Consider the following 14,193-nt stretch of genomic DNA (forward strand, 5'->3'; position numbering starts at 1 on the left):
TCAGCAATTAAAAACAATGAATTTATAAAATTCTTATGCAAATGGTTGTATCTGTAGGGTATCATCCTGGGTGAGGTAAATTAATTGCAAAAGAACCCACATGATATGCACTCACTGATAAGCAGATATTAGCCCAGAAACAAGAATACCCAAGATACAATTTGCAAAACACATGAAACTCAAGAAGAACGAAGACCAAAGTGTCGATCCTTCGGTCCTTCTTAGAATGGGGAACAAAATACCCATAGATGGAATTACAGAGACAAAGTTCAGAGCTGAGATGGAAGAAAGAATCACCCAGAGACTGCCCCACCCGGTGATCCATCCCAGATACAATCACCAAACCCAGACACAATTGTATATGCCAGCAAGATTTTTCTGACAGGACCCTTATATATCTGTCTCTTATGAGGCTATGCCAGTGCCTGGAAAATACAGAAGTGGATGCTCACAGTCATCTATCGGATGGAACACAGAGCCCCTAATGAAGGTCCTAGAGAAAGTACCCAAGGAGCTAAAGGGGTCTGGAACCCTATAGGAGGAACAATATGAACTAACCAGTTCCCCCAGAGCTGTCTCTAGTTTCATATGTAGCAGAGGATGGCCTAGTTGGCCATCATTTGTAGGAGAGGCCCTTGGTCTTGCGAGGATCATATGCCCCAGTATAGGGGAATGTCAGGGTCAGGAAGTGGGAGTGGGTGTGTTGGGGAGCAGGGCAGGGGGTGTATAGGGGGCTTTGGGGATAGCATTTGAAATGTAAGTGAAGAAAATATCTAATAAAAATTTTAAAATGATTTCAAATGATAGTCTCCTATACTCATAGCCAAATTGTCATCAGAGCAGCTTCATTCAACATTCAGATGGGAGGGAGTATATGCAGGGACCCACAGCCAAACATTAGGCAAAGCCAGGAGAATCCTGAAGAAAACTGGGAAAAAGGAGTAGAAGAACCAGATGGGTTGAGGACAAGAAAACAAGAATACGGCTCACATAATCAATTAATCAAAGCTCATAGGGGTTCACAGAGAATGAAGAGGCAATCAAGGAGCCAGCATGGGTCTGTGCTAGGTCCATACATTCCTTTTTTCAGCTTAGAATTTTCATGGGACTCATGACAGTGTCATGGACCTATCTGTGACTCTTTTGCCTCCTACTGGGTTTCCTGGTACAGCTTTGATAGAGGTTTGTGCCTAGCCTTATTGCATGCTCGTATACCATGATCAATTGATAGTTTTTGTTGTCCTGTTCTTTTCTAAAAGAGAGAGACAGTGGATCTCAAGGAGAGGAGAGGCAGCAGAAGTTAGGAGAGAAGAACATGGGACTCATCTTCTGATTCTGATTATTGGTATGGTTTAACTTAGAATCAAGTAGGATAAAAGACAAACTTGTTAGGCTTCAAATCACAGAAAAGAGAGTTTAGGTTTGGAAGTCTAGAGCTAAGTACTAGTATTTTAATAATTTCCATTGGTTTTTTTGTAGAGTTTGACCTCGCATGTTTTTAGCAAATGAACTGAATGATAGTTAACAAACAAGGAATATCTGCTAGGAAGATTTTTGGTTTAAAATGAACTTCAATCCGTTTATCTCCAAGCCAAAAAGCCTTGAATTATTGTCAGCTTTAATGTTTCTATATCCTTCGATTCTAGTTAAACTTTGTTTTCTGCTCTGAAAACTTTGTTCAGTATTAGCATTAGTTAACCTATCAAAAGTCTGAAAGAATTCACTTACAAATTCTACTATTTCCTTGTATAAAGACTTTTATTTATAGTTTTAATATAGTTTATGCACATGATATAAACGAACATAAACATATTAAATATGCCATTTAAACTGAAAATAATATATATGTGAGAAATGACTAGAGAGCTATCATATATAATATTTATAGAAGAGTGATTAAATTTTATAATTCTTTAATGTCAGCATCACTTTAATTTTCTGTTAGTTTTTGTGAAAAAAAAACCAAACAAATATTATTTCCATAAAAGCAGGTTAAATGTTTTATCAGTGTCTCTATATTGTTTATGTTCTGGGATAATGGTCCAGTGTCCCTAAGTCCAGATGTCAGAGGCAGTTCTTTCTTGTTGTGGATGTGTTCTGTCTACTCTACTCTTTTTTTGGGGGGGAGGGGAGACTTTTAATTATAGCTTCAATTTCATTGCATATTATACATGTGTTTAAATGATTTATCTCATCCTGTTTTTTTTTTCTTTTTTTAAATTAGGTATTTTCTTCATTTAAGTTTCAAATGCTATCCCAAAAGTCCCCCATATCCCCCCCCTCCACTCCCCTACCCACCCACTCCCACTTCTTGGCCCTGGCGTTCCCCTGTACTGAGGTATATAAAGTTTGCAAGATCAAGGGGCCTCTCTTCCCAATGATGGCCGACTAGGCTATCTCCGGAGGTACAGGTTAGTTCATATTGTTTTTCCACCTTTAGGGTTTCAGACTCCTTTAGCTCCTTGGGTACTTTCTCTAGCTCCTCCACTGGGGGCCCTGTGTCCCATCCAATAGCTGACTGTGAGCATCCACTTCTGTGTTTGCCAGGCACTGGCATAGCCTCACACGAGACAGCTATATCAGGATCCTTTCAGCAAAATCTTGCTGGCATATGCAATGGTGTCAGTGTTTGGAGGCTGATTATGAGATGGATCCCCGGGTGTGGCAGCCTCTAGATGGTCCATACTTTCATCTCAGCTCCTGTCTACTCTACTATTAAAGGCTGGCCTTACATTCCACTTTTGTTTTTACGTCTGTTGAAGTGAACCTTGACTACTAGCTGACATTACCTGTGCTGTGCTGTGCTGTGCTGTGCTGTGAGTTCTTCTCTAAGAACGCTGATGGCTACCACTGCAAGGGTCATAGAACTGTGGAGGGGACATCTTTCTCATTGGCAAGAAACAATGGCACGAATGTAAGAATGGGCAGGTTCCTGTGGAGTTTGATAACATAGGTACCTTTGAATACTGTCTTGCGGGTGGTATAGTGGTGTTTCATTGCAGCTCTGTTTCAAGTTTTTAAGACACCTCATTTCCAATGTCCATAGCTGTTTTACTTGTTTATATTACTATCAGTAAGGGTTCCTTTCACCATACAAACTGGCCAGCATTGGTCATTATTTGTTCCTTTAAGGACAGACAAATCTGAAAATGGTGAATACTTTGTAAGCTAAAAAATATTTGACACTTTGGTTGGTGGTACTTGGGAGTTCTGTGTAGGAGGACTGCTTGGTTGGTATTGTTGTTCTTCCTATGGGTTGCAAACCCCTTCAGCTCCACCAGCCATTTCTCTAAGTCCTCCATTGGGGTCCCCATGCTCAGTCTGATGGTTGGTTGTGAGCAACTGCATCTGTATTTGTCAGGTTCTGGCAGAGCCTCTCAGGAGACAGCTATCTCAGGCTGCTGTCAGCAAGCACTTCTTGGCATCAGCAATAGTGTCTGGTTTTGGTGGCTGCATTTGGGATAGATCACCAGTTGTGGCAATCCTGGATGGCCATTCTTTCAGTTTCTGCTCCACCCTTTGGAGAGGATGGCCTTATCTGGCATCAGTGGGAGAGTTGATGAAGGCTTGGTCCTGTGAAGGCTCGATGCCCCAGCATAGGGGAATGATAGGGTGGTGAGGTGGGAATGGATGGGTAGGTGGGGGAGCACCCTCTTAGAAGCAGGGTAGGATAGGATAGGGGGGTTGTGGAAGGGAAACCAGGAAGGGGATAACATTTAAAATTTTCTCCTATCTCCTTTTCTACTCAGTACTATACCAGAAATTACTACTGAAATAAAACAGCTAAAGAGAAATTTAAAGGATACTAATTGAAATGATATATATAGAATATACTAAGTAAAAGGTGGCTTAATTTGTAGAGTGGATATCAAAATAGTCCATATAGAAGTCATCATGATAAAATATTGATTCTGAGCATGTATAAACTAGAATAATTTCAAATACTTTAAAATAATCTTTAAATTGGTGAGTGAATTTAACAAGATATCTAATGTACAGTAATCAAAACAAGACCAAGAGCCTATGTTCTGTAATAGCAAAAAAAGAAAACAAAGATTATAGATAGTAATGAGACATTCTGGAGACTTGCTGAACTCCAGAACATCATCAATGACAATGATGAACTAAGGTCAATGAAAAAACAAAACAAAAACAAAAACCCTACATAATCAATTAACTTACATCAATAGATACCCACAGAGACTAAACCATGAACTGAAGTCCATGCATGGGGTAGATCTAGTCCTCCTTCATATATGTAATAGATGTGCATCTTGGTCACATTTAGGACTCCTAACAACTTAAGCAGGAGATGGATGAGACACTGTTGCCTGCCTTTGGATCCATTTCCCCTAACTGAAATGCCTTGTTTAACATCAATAAGAGATGTGCCTAGTACTACTGCAACTTGATATAATACTGGGGGGGGGGTAATATACATGGCAAGCCTCCCCTTCTCTCAGGAGAATGAGAGAATGGGGGAAGAAGAGGGGAGAGTAAAGTAAATTAATATTCTCAAAAACAAAAACAAGAAAGTAAATTAATTAATTAATTAATTAAAAACAATGAAAATATTTGAATGTTTTCAGTATTGAGAAAAGATAAATGTTTGAGAAAGAAGATAGATTTAAACCTTAAACCACATAAAAACAGGAATGTAAAAAGAGAACATTGTCAGAAGACATCTAGGATAGGCAAAAGCATGCAGACCACCACTTTTTCTAATATATATATATGTATATATATATTATATGTATATATATATATATATATATGTGTGTGTGTGTGTGTGTTAATTTCAATTTACATTTCAAATGTTAACTCCCTTCCCAATTTCCTCTCTGAAAACCCCCACCTCATGCCCCTCCCCCTGCCTCCAAAAGGGTGCTCCCCCCGATACCTTCACACTTCCCCACACACACTCTGGCATTCTTCTATGCTGGAGCATCAAGCCTTCACAGATCCCAGATAAGGCCATCCTGTGCTACATTTGCAACTCTAGCAATGGGTCTATTCATGTTTATTCTTTGTTTCGTGGTTTAGTGCCTCCAAGCTCTTGGAGTGGGGGTTCTGGTTGGTTGACATTGGTTTTGTGTTTTTTTTTTTTTTTTTTTTTGGTTTTTCGAGACAGGGTTTCTCTGTATAGCCCTGGCTGTCCTGTAGCTCACTTTGTAGACCAGGGTGGCCTCGAACTCAGAAATCAGCCTGCCTCTGCCTCCCAAGTGCTAGAATTAAAGGCGTGCGCCACCACGCCCGGCTGACATTGTTGTTCTTAAACCCCCTTCAGCTCCTTCAGTCCTTCCCCTAACTCCTCGATTGGGGTCCCCTGCTTAGTCTAATGGCTGACTGCAAGCATCCCCATCGGTATCAGTAAGGCTCTAGCTAAGCCTCTCAAGAGACATCCATATCAGGATCCTGTTAGCAAGCCCTTCTTGGCATCAGCAATAGTTTGGTGGCTGCATATGGGATGGATCTCCAGGTGGAACAGTCTCTGAATGGCCTTCCTTCAGTCTCTGCTACATTCGTTGTCCCTGTATTTCCTTTAGAAAGGTGCAATTCTGGGTTAAAATTTTGAGAAGGATAGGTAGCCCCATCCCTCAACTGGAGGCCACACTTAACCTCTGGATATGGTCTCTACAGGTTCTCTCTCCCCTTTCTTGTGTATTTAAGCTAATGTCATCCCTGTTGGGACCTATGAGCCTCTTGCTTTCCTGGCATCTGGGACTTTCTGTTGGCTATCCCCAGTTCCCCATACCACATTGCTATATACCTCTGTTCTATTTCTTGATCCTTTGTACATCTCCCTCCACCCCTGTCTCCTCCCACACCTGATCCTGGCCCCCTTTTATCCTCTCTCCCTCCTCTCTTCCTCCAAAGTCCTGCCCACCCTATACCTCCCATGATTAATTTGTTCCCCCTTCTAAGTAGGACTGAGGCATCCAAACTTTGGTCTTCCTTCTTCTTGATCTTCATATGGTCTGTAAGTTGTATCATGGGTATTCCAAGCTTTTATCCTACTGTCTACTTATGACAATGATGGGTAAATTCTGAATTGCAGGGTCTTCAAAAATGTTATCTCAGGAATGATTCTTATTGCTGACATGCCCTTTATCATCGCTATTACATAGTATAGTGATCCATGTATATTAGTCCACCCTATTAGACAGATTTTTTGCCAAACCAGGAAGATGTACGCTCTTGTTCTAATGCTATGTAGGTGAAATAAAGATTTCATAATTCCTAATAATGATTCTATAGAATTCCTAAATTTATACAAGTAATTTTGAGCCCTCATTAATGTGAAAGCTGCAGTTAGAGTTCTGTAAACCTGCATGTGTCATGAGCTAATTGTACTAGGATAGAAAGCACACTTGGAACAAATTTATGATGAGGAAAAACATTTCTTTTATACTAACTATGACACCATTATTTGATAACAAAAGGTCATAAACAGAATGGACAATTTATTGTAGGGGCAATGACAAAAGATAAAAAATGGATTGGATTCATCTATACAAAACTTCAAAACAAATGAACAAATGAGACACTAGGCCTCTTGACAGAACCATGCTAACTTATGACATAAGAATTAATGTTTTAAATTTTAATGAAATTGTGGAACTCATGACAGATAATGTCTAAATGGAAACACATATAAACTTTTCCACTGAAAGTTCTTATATTATTTATGATGAACTTTTCAAATATAAAGGTGGTGTCATGTGATTATGTATCCTGAGAAAGTATAAGAAGGACAGCAGTAGGGGAGCAGGACTTCTTATTGGCAAGGACAAGGATTCCTTCATTCAGCAATAAAAGTGAAAAGGGGTTTTCTTTCACCAATAGAGAGAGGAGGCTTTATTCTTTCAGCAAAAAAGAGGATGAGATTTTTTTCTTACTTAGGGTTTTTTGTCTTACTTTCAACAATAAGAAGGTGGAAGCTTTCTTCTTCTTTGAGCAATAAAGGTTAGAACTTATTTTTCATCCAGAATGAGTAAGATTTTCTGTGTTGGTGCTTGCTCGATGAAACGTGTTGTAGTTGTAGGGACTTTAACTCAATCCACCAAATATGTGTGTGTGTGTGTGTGTGTGTGTGTGTGTGTGTGTGTGTGTGTGTGTAAGTATATGTCTGTGTAGAATACTTGTGGAATTAATGACACAGGTTGTTTGACCCAACGAGAATGATTATGTGTATGCATATAAATATAAGAGTGTCTGTGTATATCATCTATGTAAAGGGTTTTCTTTATGCAAGTGTGAATTCCTGGCTGACAAGGGGGTGAGTTAAGGAACTCTCTGTGAGCCTCTCTCTTGTGAGAAAAAAACAGAGCCAGCATGTGTAAATTTGCCAGAATTTAGCACTTATTTAAGCACAGAACAGTAATAAAGAGTTAAGTTTTTAACATATCAATAGTTAAGTCTTCAACACTTATAAGCACAGAACAATAAGAAAGAGTTAAGTCTTCAGCATTTAATAAAACTCAGAAATTTATAAAGTAAAGTAAAGCAGAGAGAGAGAGAGGAAAGAAGCCAGGAGGTTTTAACCACAGAGTGGCAAGGGAGTGTTTAGTTTCCAGAAGCCATCACTTCCAGTGCCCAATACAGCTAGAATTAAAAGGCCTGAGATCGTCAGTCTCTTGACCTTTGTCCAACATTTAACCCAAATTCTCCATCCGAAGCAGTCCTCCATCAGAACATTGCTAGATTAAGGTTCTTGTGGAGCAATAGAGAGGGGAATTTTAGAGTATAAGTGATCTGATAGGGAAATAGAAAAAGGTTCTTTAGGGAAAGCAAGGAAGATAAATAGAGAATAAATAGAGAAGGTAAATTAATAGTAAGGGCGTGTGAAAAAGCCATACTAAATCATACCTATTATATGCATAGGAAAGTTATAGTACATGTAAGTCAGTGTGTTTATAGATACATATACACATACATATGTACATATGCGCACATATACTTGTGTGTGTGTGTGTGTGTGTGTGTGTGTGTGTGTATGTGATATTTTCTTATTTGTGCTAACAGTGCTCACTCTAAGAGTCAAGGACCATCTAACAAAACCTACGATGTCTGGCATTGAAGTTTTTTTATGAATTATTCATCACAACTGCTCAAGAAACCTAGAAAATATAGAGCCTATTGGGTGGAAGATAAAGAGCTATTGTTGAAGACACAATAACTTCAGACATAGGTCCCAGAAACACCACCCCCCACACACACACACACAAGAATAGAGTGGCATATGTAGGGTGTAACATAAGTAGTCTAATCAAGTATATTTCCTGATACAAAGATCAATCTGTGAGACTGGATATTTCAGCAGTCTCCATCTGGTACTAGAACCACAGAAAAGTCCTGAAGGACAGACAGTTTCCAGTTCCGATTGAAATTCTGAAGAAGTAGGTTTTAACACCAGCAAAGGGTTTCTTGAGAACAAGATGGAAGAACTAGATGGCTAGAGTGAGGTCAAGGTATCATAAAGTCCATTTCTTCCATGTCTTCCATGTCCTTTTTATGTGGCTGCCACCAGAAAATGTGGCCCAGCCTTAACATTCCAACCTCAAAGGATCTGAACTTCAGGTGAGTCTTCTACCATAAATAAAGCAACCAATAAAATTTCATCACAGGTGTTCCCATCTGCTTGGTTTTAATTAATTACATAGGTAGTCAAGTTGACAGCAAGAATTAGCCATCAAAACCCCACACAGTAGAACTGACCTGAAAACCTTCTCCCTCAAGATTGGTTTTCCTGTCACTGCAAGGAACCAAGAAATCTTGCCAAGGAGAGAAGCAGTTATGATACCTAATAACCACAACAATGACAACATACATGACATTCCTAAGGGTACAAATGTGGCACATGCTCCTTGGTGGGTTGCACAGCTCATTCATTAAATTTAAGACTCACTTAACAAGCAGGAAGTAATTTCTGAAACTGGAAAACCTATCCTAATACCCAAGGCTAAGTGAAGTTGTGGATCTTGGAGGAGAACATATGTACACCAGTTTACTAAACCATCACCTGCATATATTCTAATATGTATCCATGTATCCAGAGATAAAAGTAGTCTTCACTCCTTATCAAATAAACTTCTCTTTGCTGTCCCAGATGGACACTGCTAAAGAAAACTACAACCAATCAAACAGAGTTTGGGAGCCCATTCCCAGTGGATATATCTACAAAACATTCCTGCTCCTAAGGTTCAGAAAACATTGTAGAAATTGGAGTGGATATATTTTAAGAGCCAGAGAATCAGGAAGTTGTCTGTAAGATTGTGTCTCTTAGTAATAAGAGAAACTACTCCGATAAAGTCTCTTCAATATGACTGCCAGCTAAAACCTGCTGAACAATAATGACAATGATGGATACTCCAAGGTGAATAGAGAAAAGCCCATGAGATCTCAACCCTACAGAGAAAAAAACAGTATAGATAACTGAGGAATGCAGAGAGCAGAAGTGGTCCTCCCCATGGAATAGCACATCACTGGTTATCAGTGTCAACTTGTCAGCCCTGAAAATATACATAAATGCAGCATTTTATGATTTGGATGTTCCATAACCTTGGAATGTTACAAATACACAATGTTACGAGAGTACAGTCTTTCCAAAGGTGCTTTAATGAGGTCAAGGTAAGACTCGGGATTTCCTAATGGCTGAAGATACTTACAAACTTTCCATGGCAATGAAGAGTAGAAAGAATAACTATATGGTTTTAAAGGTGAGTATATCAAGATTGTATATAAAAACTTACAGCAAAGGTTTTAGAACAAAGTGTTAGAAGTATAGATAATCTAAAAATATAACCATATAGAGATGGTCATCTATTTCATAGGAAAGTTTTATTGTGATTCAGAGAAAAAGAAAGCTGGATCTTTTAAAAAAAACATTTCACGAATGATAAACTTGCTAAAGATTTTTTAACCCCCCCCCCCCGCCAAAAACCACTCAATGTCAAACTAAGTTATCAGGTAGATATCAAATCAGTAATATATCTAATACTGGGCTCTGGACTCGGCTCACTGGAAAAAGTGCTTGAGGCATAAACTTAAGGATCTGAGTTTGGATCCCCAGTTTCCCTGTAAAAGCTGGATGATGTGCCTTGCATCTATAACTTCAATACTATAGTGCTGGAAGATAGAGACAGACAGACCCGTGGAGCTCATTTAATAGTCAGGCTATCCATTCAGTTATCTCCAGGTTCAGTTAAAGAATATGTCTCATAAAACAAAAAAGGAACAAAAGGCCTAATGTTGATCTCAGTCATTGATAAATATGCACTTGTGCACAAGCACACACACACACACACAAAACCATGTACATAGGGGCAGGTCACAACAGATAATCTGTTACAGAGCCAGGGTTGAGATTCCAGTGGATTTAGAGGAGATGAAGGAGAGGCAGAAGTGAAGAACCTTACTTGCTTGCAAGGTCTAAAGTTTTGCAGAGAGTGCATGCTGGAGTTGAGATGTAGGATAAAGCAATGAGTGGGTAGAAGGAGGTTTGAAAGAGTGGGTTTCTGTGATCTGTTGGAGATGGGGATTTGGGTAAAAGTAGGCTGAAGCAGGTGATTTTCTACAAGACTGGGGAAGAGACATGGGGATTGTTTGGAAGAGCTGAGGAAGAAATGAGGAGTTATGTTTGGCCTATCTGCTTTCACAGCTCAAGTGGTTTGTGGTTCCCAGGGCCAAACTAATCTGTTTGAAAATAAAAGTACAAAGACTGTACATTGTAGACCTATATCTAATTAACAGTGCCTACATAAAACTCGTAAAGAAAACTTATAAACTGTCAATAATAGAGAATACCATATGTATAGCCAAATGGATGGACCTGGAGGGCATCATCTTGAGTGAGGTAACACAATCACAAAATTACTCACACAATATGTATTCACTGATAAGTGGATATTAGCCCAAAACTTAGGATACCCAAGATATAAGATACAATTTGCTAAACGCGTGAAACTCAAGAAGAATGAAGACCAAAGTGTGGACACTGTGCCCCTTCTTAGAATTGGGAACAAAACACCCAGGGAAGGAGTTACAGAGACAAAGTTTGGAGCTGTGATGAAAGGATGGACCATTTAGAGACTGCCGTATCCAGGGATCCATCCCATAATCAGCTTCTAGACGCTGACACCATTGCATACACTAGCAAGATTTTGCTGAAAGGACCCAAATATAGCTGTCTCTTGTGAGATGATGCCGGGGCCTAGCAAACACAGGAGTGGATGTTCACAGTCAGCTATTGGATGTATCACAGGGCTCCCAATGGAGAAGCTAGAGAAAGTACCCAAGGAGCTAAAGGGATCTGCAACCCTATTGTTGGAACAACATGATGTACTAACCAGTACCCCGGAGCTCTTGTCTCTAGCTACATATGTATCGAAAGATGGCCTAGTCGGCCATCAATGGAAAGAGAGGCCCATTGGACTTGCAAACTTTATATGCCCCAATATAGGGGAATGCCAGGGCCAAAAGAATGGGAATGGGTGGGTAGGGAAGTGGGGGGCGCTATGGGGGACTTTTGGGATAGCATTGGAAATGTAATTGAGGAAAATATGTAATAAAAATATTAAAAATTTAAAAAAAATAAATAAAAATAAATAAATAAATAAATAAAAGAAGTATAATAAATGACTTTATAATATGCTTCTGAACAAAACTGATATTATCTTTTAAGTTTACTTTCATAGGAAGTGACCATGTACATGCACATTTGGAGAGGTCAGTGCTCAACTTGCAGCACTTATTCTTTCCCATCCTTCCTGTGAGTTCAAGGGATCAAACTCAGGTTCTTAGGATAAATAGGAAGTGTGTTTATGGGCTGAGGGACCTCACTGATCCAGCTATATACACACTCTTACATGCTTTGGAAACTGCTTAACCACTATCCAGAGCTAAGCATATGCAATGTAATTCCATTGCATCATCTCCACAACAATAGGGTAAACATCGGAACACCATTAGATTTGTAGACTGGACTCCAGCAAAATCCTTGAAAATGTAAAAGCTAGGACTGTTAAGATGGCACAGTGGTTAAAACAACTTACTGTCCTTCCAGAAGACCTGAGTTTGGTTTTTGCATCTTCACCACATCCTGTATCTCTATCTCCTCCAGAAGTTCCAAAACCTTCTTCTGGCCTTTGCCAAAATCTGCACACATGTCCCATACACACACAGAGTGATATATAAACATTGATATAAATAAAAGTGAAAATAAATAATTTTAAAACTAATATGTGAAATAAAATGTTAAAGTACTATAACATGTAGGAAACAAAACAACCAACTGAAAAGTTTTTATGTAATCAGACTTACTACAATTATACAGAATGATTAATATTAGTCATGTTCACTTCAAGAAAGACTCTTAGAGCTGTTTATTTAGCATATTTAGATTTAAAAGGCATGTTTTATGCATCAATTTTTATAATATTCAAATTTATTCAGAATAACTAACTTGGAGTCAATTAAGGATAAGGATAATTTTAGGACCAACCTGTATATAATGTGATGATGCTCACTGTGTGAAAACTCATCTATTGATGAGTGTAAAAAAATGTGCTTAAATACACACATACACACACACACACACACACACACATTTCTTTCTGCATTTGAGGTGGTCCAGTTTTACAAAAGTTGGGAAAATTCATCAAAGTAATTTAGATTTACATTATGTGAGTGATCTCTTTCCAGAAGGAAATCTCTTGCTGCTACAGAACATCTCATTTAGCATTCCTTTTGTCAAATAATGGCAGTTTGAAACAGGTCAGTTTATGATCTTTAAAACAGAAGGTGTTTAGAGTTTGTTTGCTTTAGAAAGGGTATATCAAAGCCAAGGCACAATTTTAGTAGCCGTTTTGTATTTATATTTTATTGTTATATTTTAATATAAATTACAATAATTCTGCTGTTGCATAAATGTGTCCATGTCATACACAAAAGCAGAAAGAATAGGTAATTAGTATGCATAGAGATCATGATTGCTTTGTAAGACACTGGCTGTCCATCTCTTTTCCAATGCCCTCTCTAGTTCTTCAGTGTGGGTGTAAATCTATAAAATGTTTTATCTGTGAAGCTCTGGGTATCCTGCCTCTCCCGTGTCACCTGACCACTTTCATTTACATGTTCTATTCCTTCCTTCTCATTTACTCTCACTCAAACTCCTGTCTCATCTGTGTCTTCTCATATCTCCTTCATTTAGTATACTAGCTTGTCCATGTGCTATTGACATAAAGAATAAAGGCCAGTTTTGATAATACCTGTGTCACTAGAAAAAATAGGTCAAGCACGGATTCCTCAGTACTAGTTGAGATATCTACTTGGAACTGCAGGTAAAGTATCTTAGGCACCTTCAGTTTTAACAAGCTACAATTCCTGTAAGAGCTCTTCCCCCAAGTTTCAAGATCTAGTAGTCGTGTGATCTGTGAATAGTGTCCTGCTCTAAATTCTAAGCAACTGCTCTCTGTCCACTCACAAGGAAGCTAGCACATCCTCATACACTCACTGCATCCTAATAGAAGATTCTGATGATGTCATCCTCTTATGTATATTCCTACTCATATCGAATTAATATAAAGTCCCTTCTATTGCAATAAAATTTTACTATAATCACTAAATAGAAAAGAGCCTGTTCTTTCCTCATAGATCTTACTTAAAGAAAATAGAGAAATCCAGTTATTCCAACATACAAAAGAGCTACATACAGTAAACTTTTGTAGTTTATGATATGCTATATATGTTATGAAAATAAGAAAAAATGGGATTCTTAATCCTTATAGATAAGAAAAATTATAATTTTAGACAAAGATAAATCTCATTGTAACAACGACATTTGAGCCAAGGTTTGAATGAAGTAGGAATTTAGGTACAAGGAAAATATCCTTAAAGGAAGGGCAATGGACAGATATATCTTTAGCTAAGAATGTGCTCATGCTCAATAGAAGATGTGCCCAGTCTTAGTGCAACTTGATATGTCAAGGCTGGTTGATAGCCATGGGAGTCCTCCCCTTTTCTGAGAAGAGGAGAGCAGGATCCAGGCAAGGGAGGGAAAATGGGGAAACTGGGAGAAGAGGGAGGAGAAGTTGCAATCTGGATGTAAGTAAATAACCTAATTCAAAAAGAAAGAAATAAAGATAGGGGAAAAAAGAAAAAGATAGGAAAGAAAGAAGAGAGAGAGAAAGAGAG

Source organism: Mus caroli, chromosome 17 (genome assembly GCF_900094665.2).
Source record: "Mus caroli chromosome 17, CAROLI_EIJ_v1.1, whole genome shotgun sequence".
NCBI classification, from domain to species: domain Eukaryota; kingdom Metazoa; phylum Chordata; class Mammalia; order Rodentia; family Muridae; genus Mus; species Mus caroli.